Raw genomic sequence first — 15,477 nt, 5'->3', positions numbered from 1 at the left:
CTAATCGGTTTCATCACCATTAAATCTGAATTACCGAGAGGAAATTCAGGTAAAAACAATCAGTAAGTAACTAACATTAATGTGAATACTTAGAATGTGCTTTTCCACACAACAACTCTGGGTAGGAGCAAACACTATTCCAGCCATTTAACAAATAAGGAAAGTGAGGCTCACTGACATTAAATGACTTGCCCACAGTCATACAATTAGGTTTCTGGAGCCAGGATGGTAGCTCAGGTCTCTCGTGATTTCAAGACCACAGCCATTTCCACAAAACCATGCCATCTCTCCAAATAAGTCATTTGCATAGATATTAAAAATTAATAATTACCTTTCAATTAATTTGTGCTAAGCCCTGAGGATACAAAGAAAGGCAAAAATAGGGTTCTCTGAAAAACTATGTAAATACAAAACATATAAAGGATAAATGGGAGGTGAAAAATCACATGACAAGTTATTGAAAAGTGAGTAGAGAAAGCTGAGACTGCTATATATACTATGCTTTGGAAAGTAGATCTGGGGGGTAGGGGGGCAGGTAGGTGGCACAGTGGGTAAAGCACTGGCCCTGGATTCAGGAGGACCTGAGTTCAAATCTAGCCTCAGACACTTGACACTTACTAATGTGACTCTGGGCAAACCACTTAACCCCCATTGCCCTGCAAAAAAAAAAGAAGAAAAAAGAAAAAGAAAGTAGATGGTGAATAGAAGGTACTGGCAAAATTATATCTAACATCCATAGTCACAAATATTTCTAGGAGTGCAAAGCCATGTAAGTTTGAAAAGAAAATTGTCACACATTAATTGTATAAAAAGCCTAAGAACTGGAGTTGTATAAAAATTTTCCAAGCTATAACATGGATGCAGCAAAATTCTTTACTACATTTCCAAGAGCTATTAAAATTTGTGTGTGGTTTTTTGTAATGTTTTGGTCGACTGCTTATTAGGACAACTGTTTACTGAATTGTATATAATAAAGTAAAACTTGTTCCTTCTCTACAAAGGTAGAGAGTTCCTTTTTAAACTATGCTTCTGCTGGCAAGGTATGGTGGTGTCTGAGTGGAAATTGGAATGGGATTGGAACTAGTTAAGGACCCAAGGGAAATAAGAATGAGATATGGGGAAGGAAATGGATTGTATACTCTGTAGCCAGAAGGCAAAGATATAAAGGAAAGTGAGAACAGAGGACTGGTACCCAATGGCTCAAACTATGGTATGAAATACCATGTAAACCAACTAATTTAAGAATACGCTTTGAAGTTATAGAAACCTGTTGCAAAAATATTATAAAATATTATATCAAAGATATAAAAATGAACTATATGTAGTATTCTAATCATAATTTGTCAAGTGGTGAGCCAAAGTAAGCCTATCAAATTTTGCTAAGTTTATCAAATCCTACTTCCAGAATAGTTTCAAACATCCCTTTTTCTTCTAAACACCCCTTTCTTTTACGGAGGGAAGGAATGACAGGAAAAGGAGGAAAGAAGGAAGACATATGGGAAGTGGAATTTTTACAAGTGGAAATTTTAAGGCAGAGACTCAAGGCTTTTGAATACAGAACTCTTGATTATAACCAAGCTGTTTATTGACCAAGAAAACAAACAAACAAAAGCAAAATAAATGATCTCTTTTCTAGTTGTTTGGGTCTTTAATGGACTAAAATATTCAGGAAATGCATAATAAGTTTTGAATTATTTTGGTCCTGGATAATTGATGATTATTAATTTGCTCTCCTTTAGCCACACTCCCTTCTCTCCACAAGTCATCAATATCCTGAATTTCTGAGGCAGCTCTGCAGGATTTCAAGGTAAGGTGTATCACCATACAGGGAAATGGAGAGAAAGAGAAAAACCTCATTGTCCCATGCTAGACCAAAGCATAGACCTACATCATGTTCTTATAACAACTGAACTAAGAAGACATCCAACAACTATTCAACCAACTTCAAAAGTATAGGAAGGAGGTGTGGCTAGACAATATAGTTCATATAATAAGAAATGTGAGATTTGATGGCCAAATTTAAACAAAAAGTGTGACATGCAGGAAAAAAAAGTATCAAAGCAAGACAATGCCCTTTAGAGCTGGAAAGAACTTAAAAGTCTAAACTAGCCTTATTTACAGATGGGAAAATTGAGGCTCAAATAGTTAAATAAGGTAACAGACAGCGATTTAAGTTAAATAGAATCGAAGAAATTAAGTGCTGGAAGTGATCTCAGAAACCATTTAGTTCAACCCAAACTTGAAAAAAAATCATTTCTACCATATCTCCAACAAGTTTTTTAAGCATTCCAGTGAATGAGAACCCAATATATTTCCTAAGATAGCCCATTCCTTTTTTTCAACAATTAGTGTTTCCTTATACTAATCTTAAATATGATTCTTCCCTAACTTCTGCCCATTCCTCCTAGTTCTGCCCTTTGGTGGCAAGCAGAAAAGAGGTATTCTCTATTCTACATGTCAGCCTTTCAAATACTTAAAGATTGATAATTTCCTTCCTCATGATATAGCTTCTAGTCCTTGTGCTATCCATGTTACCCCCTTTAGGGTGTGTTTGAGATTGTCTATGCCCTTCCCAGAACATAGCACCAAAAACTGGATATGGTATTCTATCTATGGTCTGACCAGGATGCAGTATACAAGACTTTCAAACCTTCTTTCTGAAATCCATGACTCCCTTAATGTAGTGTAGATTTTTTTTTAACGTCTGCCAAGTTAACAATGCTATCCAAGGACCAGGCCACACAGTCCCATCTAATATTTTGAAATGTATTTTTTAATAGAAGTGTAGAACTGGACATTTTTTCTCAGTAGGCATTCCATTGGAGAATTTCATCCATGCTGACACGGTCCCATTAGTGACTATTATTTGGATTCCGTTATTCCATTCTATGTTCCAAATCTACCTAACTACACTATAATCTCTTCCATCTTGTCCCAAAATAAGCATGAAAAACTTTGTCAAAGGCTCTACTAAAATCTGAGTTTAAATACGTTTGGCCACCCCCTAATCTACTAGTCTGGTTACCCTGTCAAAAAAGAACATGACATTAGCAATTGATTATTACTTCTTCTTCTACATGCTCACAAAAAATTCTCTAATATATCCTAGAATTTTTCCAAGAAAAGTAATCAAACTCACTGGCCTTGTTGTTTGCAGACTCTCTCATATTTTATTTTATAAACTGACAGGTAACATCTGTTTTTCTCTGGTCCTATGGAACTTCTCCCATCCTTCAAGCTCTTTAAAGGATTACCAGGGCTCAACCATCACCTCTGCCGGTTCTTTTGGAAGCTCAGGAAGTTCATCTGGACCTGGTGATTTGAACTCATTAAAGGTAATCTCTTACCATTTCCTCATTTATCTGGGGGTTTCAACTACCTGTTAAGGATTTTTGTTCTATCCTTCCTAGTCCAAATGTTGTATGACATTTGAAGAGAAACAAAAGTAAAATAAGAGATTATTTTAGTCTTCTCACCATCATCTCACCCACTCTGAGAAGCAGAGATACCAATTTTTTGATACTCTTCTCATCCCAACATTAACTATAGAACTCCTTTTGTTTTCCTCAACTTCCATTACCAACATCAGATCATTTGGGATTTATCAATCCTGAAAAGCATTTATCCTCATTCTCAAGTTTCCACCTTTGATATACTTTTGTTTAAAGACTGAATCAGTCATAGAGTTCCTTGTGCAGCTACGCTGGTTGTTCTTTAGAGAATTCCTGCCTACCTCTCTACATGCCCCCCCCCAACCCCTCCTCATCAAAACCATTTCTTATCATGCTCTCATAAGTTTATACTTGAGAACTTCCCATCCCCTCTTGGCAGATTTTCTCTACAGAATATTCATACCTGGATTTCTATTTATCCTTTCTTTGGAAATAGTTCTCTAAAAGAAAAATGTATATTTCAGAGTCTATTTGGTTTTTCATTAATTCTGTCACAAATTAATTCTGTCACAAAATCATACACTCATCTGTCCCCTAGGTTTCCCCAATTCCTTCTTGAGAAACGAGTTCCCCATTTAAAATCAGATTCAGGGGGGAACTAGGTGGCGCAGTGGGTGGATCGCCGGCCCTAGAGTCAGGAGGACCTGGGTTCAAATCCGGCCTCAGACATGACTTTTGCTAAAAAAAAAAAAGAAAAAAAATCAGATCCAAAAATAGATTTCCTTTCCTGTCTACTCCACTTTTTGGACAATGCTTTCAGTGAGGATGGTGAAAGTCCTTCGGTACATTGCCTTTGTAGCCTATATTTTATGAAAGACCTTGACAAGATGAAGTGCACCCACAAGAGTCAGGATACTAAATGACTGGAATTCATTATGTTAATATTGATTGAAAGAACTAAGTAACCTTGAAGAGAACTCAAGTTGCCATCAAGCTCTTTAAGGACTTTCTGGTGGAAGGTGTTAAACTTTTCAGATTGGTCCCTGAACTTCTTTTCAAAGCCCCACAAAAGGAAAAACTTAAGAACTGGAGTTCTCTCAAAGTAGAACAGGCTATAAATGAGGTATTATTTGGCTATCACAATACGTTTCCAAGTGGTGCCTGGATGATCACTTGTCAGGACATGACAGAGCTAACTCCTGTTCAAATACAGACTGAAGTAGAGGTACATTCCAACTTCAAGATTGTGTATTTTTGTATTCTGTATTCTGTTCTAAGTGTTTTTTCCCAGGAGAGTCAATTTGCCCCACTGTAAAATGGTCATAATGCTATTTCAGAGATTCTGTGAAAAACTAACAAGTTTACTTGGCACAATCTTATGATGCTATGAGGCATAATATAAAGAACACTGGACTAAGAATTAAGAAACCTGGGTTCTGTTCTAGCTACTTACTTAACCTCTCTGGAACTCAATTATTCCAGCGCTAGTCTATGTTGGACTAAATTAGATAAAGCATAGCTCTAAAAGTTTACAGTTCTGAACAGTCTATCTTTCCCTTGAGTCTTTCCCAGGCCTTCTAATGGTCCAAGATACCTGACCTAGAGTTGATATCATTAAAATTATATAAGTACTGAATTTTTTTTCAATACTGGACCCCAGATGAATTTAACTATATGAATAAATATGATTTGAATAATAATAGTAACAGTGGGCAATAAACCTGCCTTTATATTAGTTAATATTGGCTAGCAAATTAGGCTTAAAATAAATTAAACAGCTTTAGTGGACCATATCTTAGTGTCAACAAAGGCAAAGATTTGGAGAAGACTGTCTATTCATTCAAGTAGAGATAATGCAACAGAAATAGCACCTTCAAGTCAACAGTGTTAAAGTCAACTTACTTACACAGGTCCTGAAAGAATCACAAAATACTAGCCCTTGTCTTTGGGGATCTGTCATCTTATCTGAATAAAATAATGTGATCTCTGCCAATATAGAATAATCCCTACCTGCCTTCCCAACCTCTACAATTTCTACTCAGGTTTGTTTTGTGGGGTTGGGTTTGTTTTGTTTTGTTTATTTTTGCAAAAAACCTCGTAGAATATAAAATAAATGTGCTGGTTATTTTAATATCATTAATTTTCTAGATACAACTATAGCACTAAGGCTGTAATACTTCACTCTTAAATCTGCCTGTCATCACTTTCCACTCATTGATCCAGGTCTGCCCCGTGGATCCAAAAAGAACAATTTCAACCCATTTTCTACATGAGGGCCTGGAAGACAGATATGATGTTCCTCTCAAGTTCACCAAAGTGAGGCTAAATCACTTAGAACAATGATAAAAGTTAAGAGTCAGGATATAAACCCTGTTTCCAAGTCAAGCACTTGCTCCATTCAGTCCTGTCTTATCTATGCCAGCTATGCTCCTATAATTGCCATTTGATTCATCTGTAATTCTGATGTTTTCTGGAATCATGGTGTTCAATGATTCACAGCCTTATAGTATTATTCAATAACAATGTTAAAAAGATGGGCTTTTATTCTGGAGAGCAATTTGGAACTATGCCCAAAGGGCTATGGGGTCTGTGCATACCATTTAACCCAGTAATACCACTGCTAGGTCTATATACCAAAGAAATCATAGAAAAGGGAAAAGGGCCCACATGTACAAAAACATTTCTAGCAGCTTTCTTTGTGGTGGCAAAGAACTGGAAATCAAGGGAATGCCCATCAATTGGGGAATGGCTGAACAAATTGTAGTATATGAATGTAATAGAATACTATTGTGCTGTAAGAAATGATGAGCAGACAGATTTAGAAAAACCTGCAAAGACTGAAGTGAGCAGAACTAGGAGAACACAGTAACAGCAATATTGTGTGATGATCAACTGTGATAGACTTGGCTCTTCTCAGTAATACAATGATCCCAGACAATTCCAAAGGACTCATGATGGAAAATGTTCTCCACATCCAGAAAAAAAGAACTGTGGATTTTGAATGCAGATTGAACCATACTGTTTCTGCTTTTTGGTTGTTGTTTTTTTTCTTTTTTGATGTTTTTCCCTTGTGTTCTGATTCTTCTTTCACAACATGACTAATGCAGAAATATGTTTAATGTGATTATACATATGTAACCTATTATCAGATTGCTTTCTGTCTTGAGGAGAGGGAGAAAAAATTGGAACTAAAAATCTTATGAAAACAAACGTTTAAAACTATCTTTAGTGGGCAGCTAGATGGCACAGTAGATAAAGCACTGGCCCTGGATTCAGGAGTACCTGAGTTCAAATGCAGCCTCAGACACTTGATGCTTACTAGCTGTGTTAATCTGGGCAAGTCACTTAACCTTCATTGCCCTGCAAAACACAACAAAACAAAACAAACCCAATCTTTACATGTAACTGGAAAATAATAAAATATTTTATGATAAAAAAGATGGGCTCTTAAAAGATATTTAAGTATTTTTTAAAAATGAACAGAAAAAAACAGAAATTGGAAGGAAACAGACAAGCTAGACAGCTTTAAAAGCACTGAATTTATTAGGTAATTACAATCAGTACATATTAGAAATTTGTGGTTTCACAAACTATTCTTTTTTGTATTCTCCATTACATATGGGGGAAAAAATTACAAGATGGGCTTTTTTTCTCTTTTTTCCGGGGCAATGGGGGTTATGTGACTTGCCCAGGGTCACACAGCTAGTGTCAAGTGTCTGAGGTCAAATTTGAACTCAAGTCCTCCTGAATCTAGGGCCGGTACTTTATCCACTGCACCACCTAGCCGCCCCACAAGATGGGCTTTTGACAAGCAGTGTAGTTTAGGATCACTGGAAGTATTGCATGATTTCTGAAAAGGGACCGGGGACTATGTTTTCACCCTATTCAATTCAAGGTCCAACCAACTGTCCTTTACCTGTCAAAAAGCTGACTATTTAGGATAAATGTATTGGCTTGATAACATCACAGTATAGGTTATTGGTAGCTTTATTAATCTGTGGAAAGAGCCCATTACAAAATTAATTTTTCTAATGGAATTATTATATGTACACATAAGAACATGAATTTATTTCTTAGTTTCATTTCTAGACTTTCCTGAGTCTCTTAAGGGTTCTTCAATCGAAAGCTATTAGGAAATAAGAAGCCTATAGACTGTCAAACTAAAACGAAAAAGAAAAGGAACAACAAAGCTTTGGGAAATTAACAGCAAAGAAAAATAATACCACAAGTCTCAATGGGCTTGTAAAGAGTGATTCCATGGAGTGTTTTCTCCTGTGGTTACTCTAACTTCTAGTTCCTAAACACCTTTTAAGGTAATGAATGGCAGCTATGGATAGATATTCTCGGTATGAAGAGTAATAACTCCTACAATGGATTATTTTCCTGTAACAACTTTAAAAGGGTAGAGAAAAAAATTTTTTTAAATGAAAACAGATTTTTATTTTCCTTCTTTAGAAAAAATATTTAAGTAAGTAATAAGACATCCTTCCAATAACAAGCTATGTTCTCCAATGTCATGGTAAAATTTGAGATGTACCTTCTTGTATATAACAAGAGGAAAGCTATCATTGAATATATTCCTACCTTACACATTTCTGACATGCTTTTAAATTTTTTGCTCTTCTTTTAAGTGATGGAATTAATTTAACAAGTCACTTTCTAGTAATAAAAAATACACCTTTAAAAAAGTGTTTGAGATATATAATTGGAATTATGAAGCAATATCTGTCCAAAATGGCTACTGTATAATGGACATAGCTTTTTTTTGGTTATACATTACATGCATGTTAAATGTATTTCCACAGTAGTAATGTGAGAGAAGAATCAAAACAAAAGGGGAAAAAAAAGAAGAAACAACTAAAAAACAACATAAGTGAAAATTGTATGCTTCAATCTGCATTCACATTCCTTCAGCTCTTTCTCTGGATGCGGAGCGTATTTTATATCATGAGTCTTTTGGCATTATCTTGGATCACTGTATTGCTGAGAAGAGCTAAATCTTATCATAGTTGATCATCATACAATGTTGCTGATACTATGTGCAATGTGCTCTTGGTTCTGGTCATTTCACTTAGCATCAATTCATGGAAGTCTTTCCAGGTTTTTCTGAAATCTGCCTGTTCATCATTTCTTACGGCACAATAGTATGCCATTCCATTCATATACTAAAACTTATTTGGCCATTCCCTAACTGACGGGCATTCCCTCACTTTCCAGTTCTTGGCCGCTACAAAAAGAGCAGCTATAATATTTTTGGACATGTGGGTCCTTTTCCCTTTTTTATGATCTCTTTGGGATATAAACCTATTAGTGATATTTCTGGGTTAAAGGGTATGCAGAGTTTTATAGTATTTTGGGGATGGTTCCAAATTGCTCTCCAGAATGGTTGGATTAGTAAATCACTCAAGCAACAGTGCATTAGTGTTCCAATTTTCCAACATCTTCTCCAACATTTATAAAAAATAAAATAAAATATGTAGTTTTTAAAAGAAGTTTGCTTAACTACAAGTTAAGAAAACTTTCAAGTATAAAGGACTATATCAATTTTTGGGTAAGATGATGGAAAGCAGTCGTAGGAAGCCACAATTTACATACAGGTTGTCTTCCAAGCCTATTTGTACATCTGCTATCAAAGTATTATATCTAGAAACATTATAAATGGTAGTTTGTTTCCAAGTTCAAGTCAAAGACACTTATTTAAACCATAACATACCATAGTGCAGAAACCTTAGTTCCATAAACGTGAACATTTTCTATATGTAAAGTCCAGGACCAGAATTCTACTATAAACCGAGTTGGAACAAAAAATTTTGGTTCTCCCCTCTTTTGCAGTTCCTTTATAGCTAATCCAGTTTCCTCTTCTGAAAATGGTTTTAGATCTCTACTTGGTGTTTATAATCTTAGTCATTTTTGCTGTTGATAATCCTGTATTTTTCAGCTTCTTCTCTGCTCGGATTTAGTGGTAGCGTTTTATTTACCTTTTCCTCCCCCTTTAATTATGTTAACTAAAGATTTATCAATTTTCTTTGTGTTTTTTTAAGGACCAGCTTTTATTTTTATTAGTCTTATATCCTTATGTTTTCTGCTTTTTCTTTAATTTTCCAAATTTCCTCTCCTATTTATTCTGGGTTCATCTGTTGGTTTTTAATTTTTTAAATTGCCATATGGCTCATTGATTCCGTCTTTCTAGATCAGTGATGGGGTGGAGCCAAGATGGCAGAGTAAAGACATTAAATGCACAGAGCTCCTGATACAATTACCCCCAAAAACAGCAATAAAAGAACCCCTGGAGCAGAAAACCCCACAAAAATACGGGCTAAGATTATTTTCCAGCCATAGACAGATGAAAGGGGCCTGCGCTGGGCTGCAAGTAAAGTTCAACCCTGCAATCATGCCTACAGAGACCCCAGGCACGCTGCACAGGAGGAATTTACCCCAGAGCCTCTGAATTAGGGGCAGCACCAGCGTCTTCAGGACCTGAGCTTGCCGTGTCGGGTGAGAGGGCTGAGTAGCTGTTGGGGGAGGGGGGGAGAAGTGCAAGGGTGTCAGCAAGACCTAGGGAGGAATTCGGGTGTCCCACCCCAGGAGGGAACTAGGAAGAAATCCTGAGCAGTGGGAAGCCCGGGTGGGGGAGGGACACAGGCTCATCTAAGCTAAGAACCACCACAGCACTCTGCTGGCTGGTTAACTAGCAAGTTGACTTGAAGTTATCTTCAGACCAGAGAACAGGCCAGGCAAGAGAAAAACCTGCCCTCCCCCAAACCAAAACACCTAGGACACTCTGAATATAGGGATAGTAGTGTAGTAGCCTAGAAGCAGGGCCCCCAGTAGGGAGTTAAAAGTCAAGTAAAAGATGAGCAAGCAAAGAAAGTTTAGAACTATAGAAAGTTTCTTCAGTGACAAGGAAAATCAAGGTCCACCCTCAGAAGAGGAAATCGACCTCAGGCCACCTACATCCAAAGCTTCCAAGAAAAATATGAACTGGTCTCAGGCCATGGAAACTCTCAAAAGGGACTTTGAAGAGAAAGTAGGAGAGATATAAGGAAGATTTAGAGAGAGGGAGGAAAGAATGGAAAGAGAAATCAAAGTGATGTAGGAGAGTGATGAGGAAAAAGTCAACAGTTTGAAAAGCAATATGGAAAAAGAGATGGAAGCTAGTGACTTTATGAGAAAACAAGACACGGTAAAGCAAATCCATTTGGGCAATGTGAAATATCTCCTTGGAAAAACAGCTGACCTGGAAAATAAATCCAGGAGAGATAATTTGAAAATCACTGGACTACCTGAAAACCAGGACCAAAATGAGGGCCTAGACATCATCTTCCAAGAGATTCTCAGGGAAAATTGCCCTGATAATCTAGAAGCAGAAGTTAAAATAGAAATTGAAAGAATCCACCGATCACCTCCTGAAAGAGATCCCCAAAGGAAAACCTCCAGGAATATTATAGCCAAATTCCAAAACTCCCAGGTCAAGGAGAAAATATTGTAAGCACCTAGAAAAAAGGAATTAAAATACTGTGGAGCTCCAATAAGAATAAAGCAAGATCTAGCAGCATCTATATTAAAGGATCAGAGGGCATGGAATATGATATTCCAGAGGGCAAAGGAACTGGGACTATAGCCAAGAATCACATACCCAGCAAAAATGAGTATAATCGTTCAGAGGAAAAAATGGGACTTCAATGAAAAAGAGAACTTTCAGGCATTTGTGATAAAAAGACCTGAACTGAATAGAAAATTTGACTTTCAAATACAAGACTCTGGAGAATCATAAAAAGAAATCACCAGGGACATTAAAAGGTTAAACTGTTTACAATTCATACATGAGAAAATAATACTTCCAACCCATAAGAACTTCTTCAGTAAGGAATACACAAAGGACAAAGGTCTGAACTGAATATGAATTTGTAAAGCATTTATTTTTGTGTATCCTTGTTCTTCGTGGAGCAAACGGGGGGGGGGGGGGTGTCTAATGTCTGGGACCGGATTTGGGCTCAGGGCCTCCTGGGTCCAGGGCTGATGCTTTGTCTACTGTGTCACCTAGCTAACCCATGGTGACATCTTTAAAATAGGGTTGAGGGGGAGGAATAGACTGGGGGAGGGGGAAGGGGAGAGGTGGAATGGGGAGAGGTAGCTCACATGAAGGAAACAAGAAAAAAGCTTATGGAGGGGAGAGGAAGAGGGGGAAGCAGTGGGGGAGTGAGTGAACCTCACTATCATCAGAATTGGCTCAAAGAGGGAATAACATACATACTCAAGTAGGTATAGTTATATATTTTTGCCCTGAGGAAAAGTGGGAGGGGAAGGAGATGGGGGGGTGGGGAGAAGAGGGGAAGGAGGGAAGGGAAGTTTGAGGGAGGGAGCTGTAAAAAGCAAAACACTTGAGGAGGTGGTGAAGATGTTCTGCATAACAGCACATGTATGACATATACTAAATTGACTGATTTCATAGGGAGAGTTGAGGAAGGAGGAAGAAAAATTTAGATAACAGAATTAGCTCAAAGACCTTAACTTCATCAGAGTGGGCTCAAGGAGGGAATAACATACACACCCAATTGGGAGGAATAATCTATTTAACCATATAGGAAAGTAGGAGGGAAAGAGGATAAGGAGGGAAGGGTGAATGAAGGGAGGGTAGAGCGGGGGAGGGGGCAGTCAGTAGCAAAACACTTTTAAGGAGGAATAGGGCAAAATAAGCTGGACAATAGAGTAAATATCATTGGAAGGGAATGGGATGGAGGGAAATAGTTATGATGACTGACTACAATGTCAAAACATATGGTACCTACTCTGCTGGGCTATTCTGAAGAAAATTCTTTGTGAAATTTAAGGTACTATAAAAATGCCATATGAATGAAAGAAAAAACATTTAAGTGCTTATTTTGTAACAACCAGTGTAATAAGTTCTGGGCATACAAGTATTAAAGTGAGACAGTCTTTACTCTCAAGGAGCTCACATAACTGTTGCAATTCAATAGGTTCAGGAGGCTGTGGTGGCAAAGTTCAAAGGTACTTGGGTTGTATCAGTAGGTGAAATGACAATGCTAGAAGTATAGAGAGAATAGTCATATAGTAAAGTGTGATGGTTCTCAGTCTCATTCTGGAAAATGAGTCCATGAAGTTCCATAGAGAAAAGACTGTATTAATATGGCCCTCTTGCAGAAACTGACCCAAGTAAAAGCACCAGGCTTTCCATTGCTTCCATATTCTGTAGTATACTGCAAAATTTAAAGTTGACTGGTGTCTTCCCTATGCAGACATCTCTGCTATCTCTCTGCATAATTCCTCTATTTCCTGGCTGTTGGCATGGTTTCCCTTCATGTTTTCATAATTTCAATGTTAAGTTTCTCTTTCCTCCTGGGCTGACTTCTCTTTCTGCCTTACCTCATTCAAAACTAGGCCTCCATTTCACATCCAGCAAACTAGCTCCAAACCATGCTACTTGTACTACATATTCAGTTCATTAACCTTCTTTTTTTCTATTTTGCTAATGTAGTTTATCCGGGATATGGTTTTTCCTCAGAGAACTGTCTTAATTGCATCCCAGAAATTATGGCATAGTGTCATAATTATCGCTGTATCTCAGTTATTGTTTATATTACTTGTTTCTCTGCACTATCCACTATTACAAATATCATTATTAAGTCTCCATTTAGGTATTTATCTTTTTCTTATGGTTTCCTGTATTAAGTACTCATTTTGTTGTCTTATGGTCTATAAAGGATGTTTAATATTTTTGGTCTTTTACATTTATTTATAATTGCTGTTCAGTTCTAAATTTTCTAACAATCTGTTTGATATTTCCCTTTTTTCTTATTTTTCTTAACACACCAGTAACCCAGAATATTAGTTTCCGACTTATTATCTTTACATATTTGCAATTCAATTAACTTTTCTTTTACAGACTATTCCATCTGGTACATATATATTTAGTACTGATGTAGGATAGTATGGTTTCCCTGTGTATGACCGATAGTGAAATTTTTCATTTTTCTTTGTCTTAATTAGCAAAACCAATACTTTTTTGGGGAGCAGGGAGGTGTGGGGGGGGGGGTTCACCTGCCTGATGCTGAACATATTTTGTTGTAGCCTCTCATAAAAAAAGGGAAAGCAAAAGAATGGGAGAAAATTGTGTAATCAAGTTTCTCAGGTAAGGGTTTAGAATTTGAGATGTAAATAACAGATATACACACAAAGCTTTAGATATATCTAGGAAGATCTAGATAAAAATATTAATGTAACATAACCAAAAGCCATTCCTCAATAGAGAAGTGGTCAATGTTATAAACAGTCCTCAAATGAAGTGTTTAAGTAATAATTTATATATAAGTATATAATAATTAAATGAAAGTGCTCCAAATCACAGAAAGAAAAATACAAGTCAAAAATATTGTACCAATTACAAAGTGACAGAATACTATGATGGTTCTCAGTGAACTCCATAAAAGTGTAAAAAGAGCCTAAACAACCCTGTTAGGAAGAAGAGAGGAAAAAAAAATGCATACTGCATTTTTGTTGTGCATTCATGTTGTCAAAGAAGAACCAGAACAAAAGAAAAAACCTCAAACAAAAACAAAAGTAGAAACAAGTCTGGTGCAATCTGCATTCAAAATTCACAGTTCCCCTTTCTGGATGTGGAGAACAATTTCTATCATGAGTTCTTTGGAATTGTCTTGGATCATTGTACTGCTGAGAAGAGCTAAGTCTATCACAGTTGATCATCACATAATGTTGCTGTTACTGAAAAACGCATAACTGTTTTAAATAACCATGCAACTGAAGAGAAAGCTTACCAAGTTTGTCCATTAACAAAAAGTATCTTGGGCACTACAAATTAGACCCAGAAATTAGGGAGTTGTTTGCAGATCAAATATGGAAAAAAAAATACTCAATGACATAAAAATGAATTTCTAACCAATATTCTCCCACTTTTGTGAAATACCATGATCTTAGGAGAATCAAATTACTGAGTTAGGTGTCTTTTCCAAAAAAAAAAAATTCGCTTCAATATTCATGTTATTCATTAAAAGATGTCTGGATAAACACCAATGAACTAGGTGCTGTGAGGAACTTGAATATCTGCAGTGTAGAAATCCAAATACTTCAGAATACTTACCCCTAGGGGCAAAATTGTTGGTCCTCAGGTATTTTCTACTCTGTTGTTGTTGCTTCTACCTTCTAACCCTGGACCTCACCAACCAACCCATCTCCACTTCTTGCTCAGAGAACCAAATTCAAATAAATTCTATTGGGACAGCTAGGGGGCGCAGTGGATAGAGCACTGGCCCTGGAGTCAGGAGGACCCGAGTTCAAATTTGGCCTCAGACACTTAACACTTACTAGCCGTGTGACCCTGGGCAAGTCACTTAACCCCAACTGCCTCACCCCAAAAAAAAAAAAAATCTACCATTTTTGTTCTGGAAAGGTAGGATCAACAAACTTGCCCCACTATTTTATTTACTAATTCATCAATTTCTCAAACCAAAACACTCTTCTCTGGACACTATTTTCCTTAACATGTTTTCTTTCCCTATTACAATATAAGCTCTTTGTCAACAAGGGATCTCTCTTTTTGTATTTGTATCTCCAGCGTTTGGCACAGACTAGCACACAGTAAGAATTTAAGCCTCCTATCTTCCCTCCCTTTCACAAGATTATTGTGTGTGTGTGTGTGTGTGTGTGTGTGTGTGTGTGTGTGTGTTTAAGGAAAAGTAGCAGATTCAAGAAACCTAAGTTCAAATTTTACCTTTGACATTTTTATTAAACCATTAGCAAGTTGCTTAACTTCTTCAAACCACCAATTCCTCACCTAGAAAAAGGACGTAATATCTGTAATATCTGCTTTGGGAGTTGCTGTGAGGCTATGACTGATCTTTATAAATTAAGGCTTCCATAGCAGCAAGAGAAATTTACAGTAAAGGTTAATGAGAGAAGGAGCAGACAAGGCTTAACATGGCAGAGGAAAGGCAGTGACTTCTTGGACCTCTCCCCATGATCCTTCCAAATACCTTCAAATAATGCCATAAGAGAAGTAGTTGTTAAATATTATTTTTCTGTTTGTTTCTTTTTTAGCATGGGAACTAGG

At 36.9% G+C, this 15,477-nt stretch overlaps 1 protein-coding gene across 2 annotated transcripts in view; it reads right to left on the bottom strand.

The window, feature by feature from the left end:
* Window positions 1–15,477, bottom strand: part of RAD23B (RAD23 homolog B, nucleotide excision repair protein) — a 92,763-nt gene that overhangs the window by 57,779 nt on the left and 19,507 nt on the right. The gene's annotated exons all lie outside the window — the stretch shown is intronic.

Source organism: Dromiciops gliroides, chromosome 1 (assembly GCF_019393635.1).
Source record: "Dromiciops gliroides isolate mDroGli1 chromosome 1, mDroGli1.pri, whole genome shotgun sequence".
In the NCBI taxonomy this organism is placed as follows: Eukaryota; Metazoa; Chordata; class Mammalia; order Microbiotheria; family Microbiotheriidae; genus Dromiciops; species Dromiciops gliroides.
The sequence above is the reverse complement of the archived record's forward strand: the minus strand, read 5'-3'. Positions and strand labels throughout refer to the sequence as shown.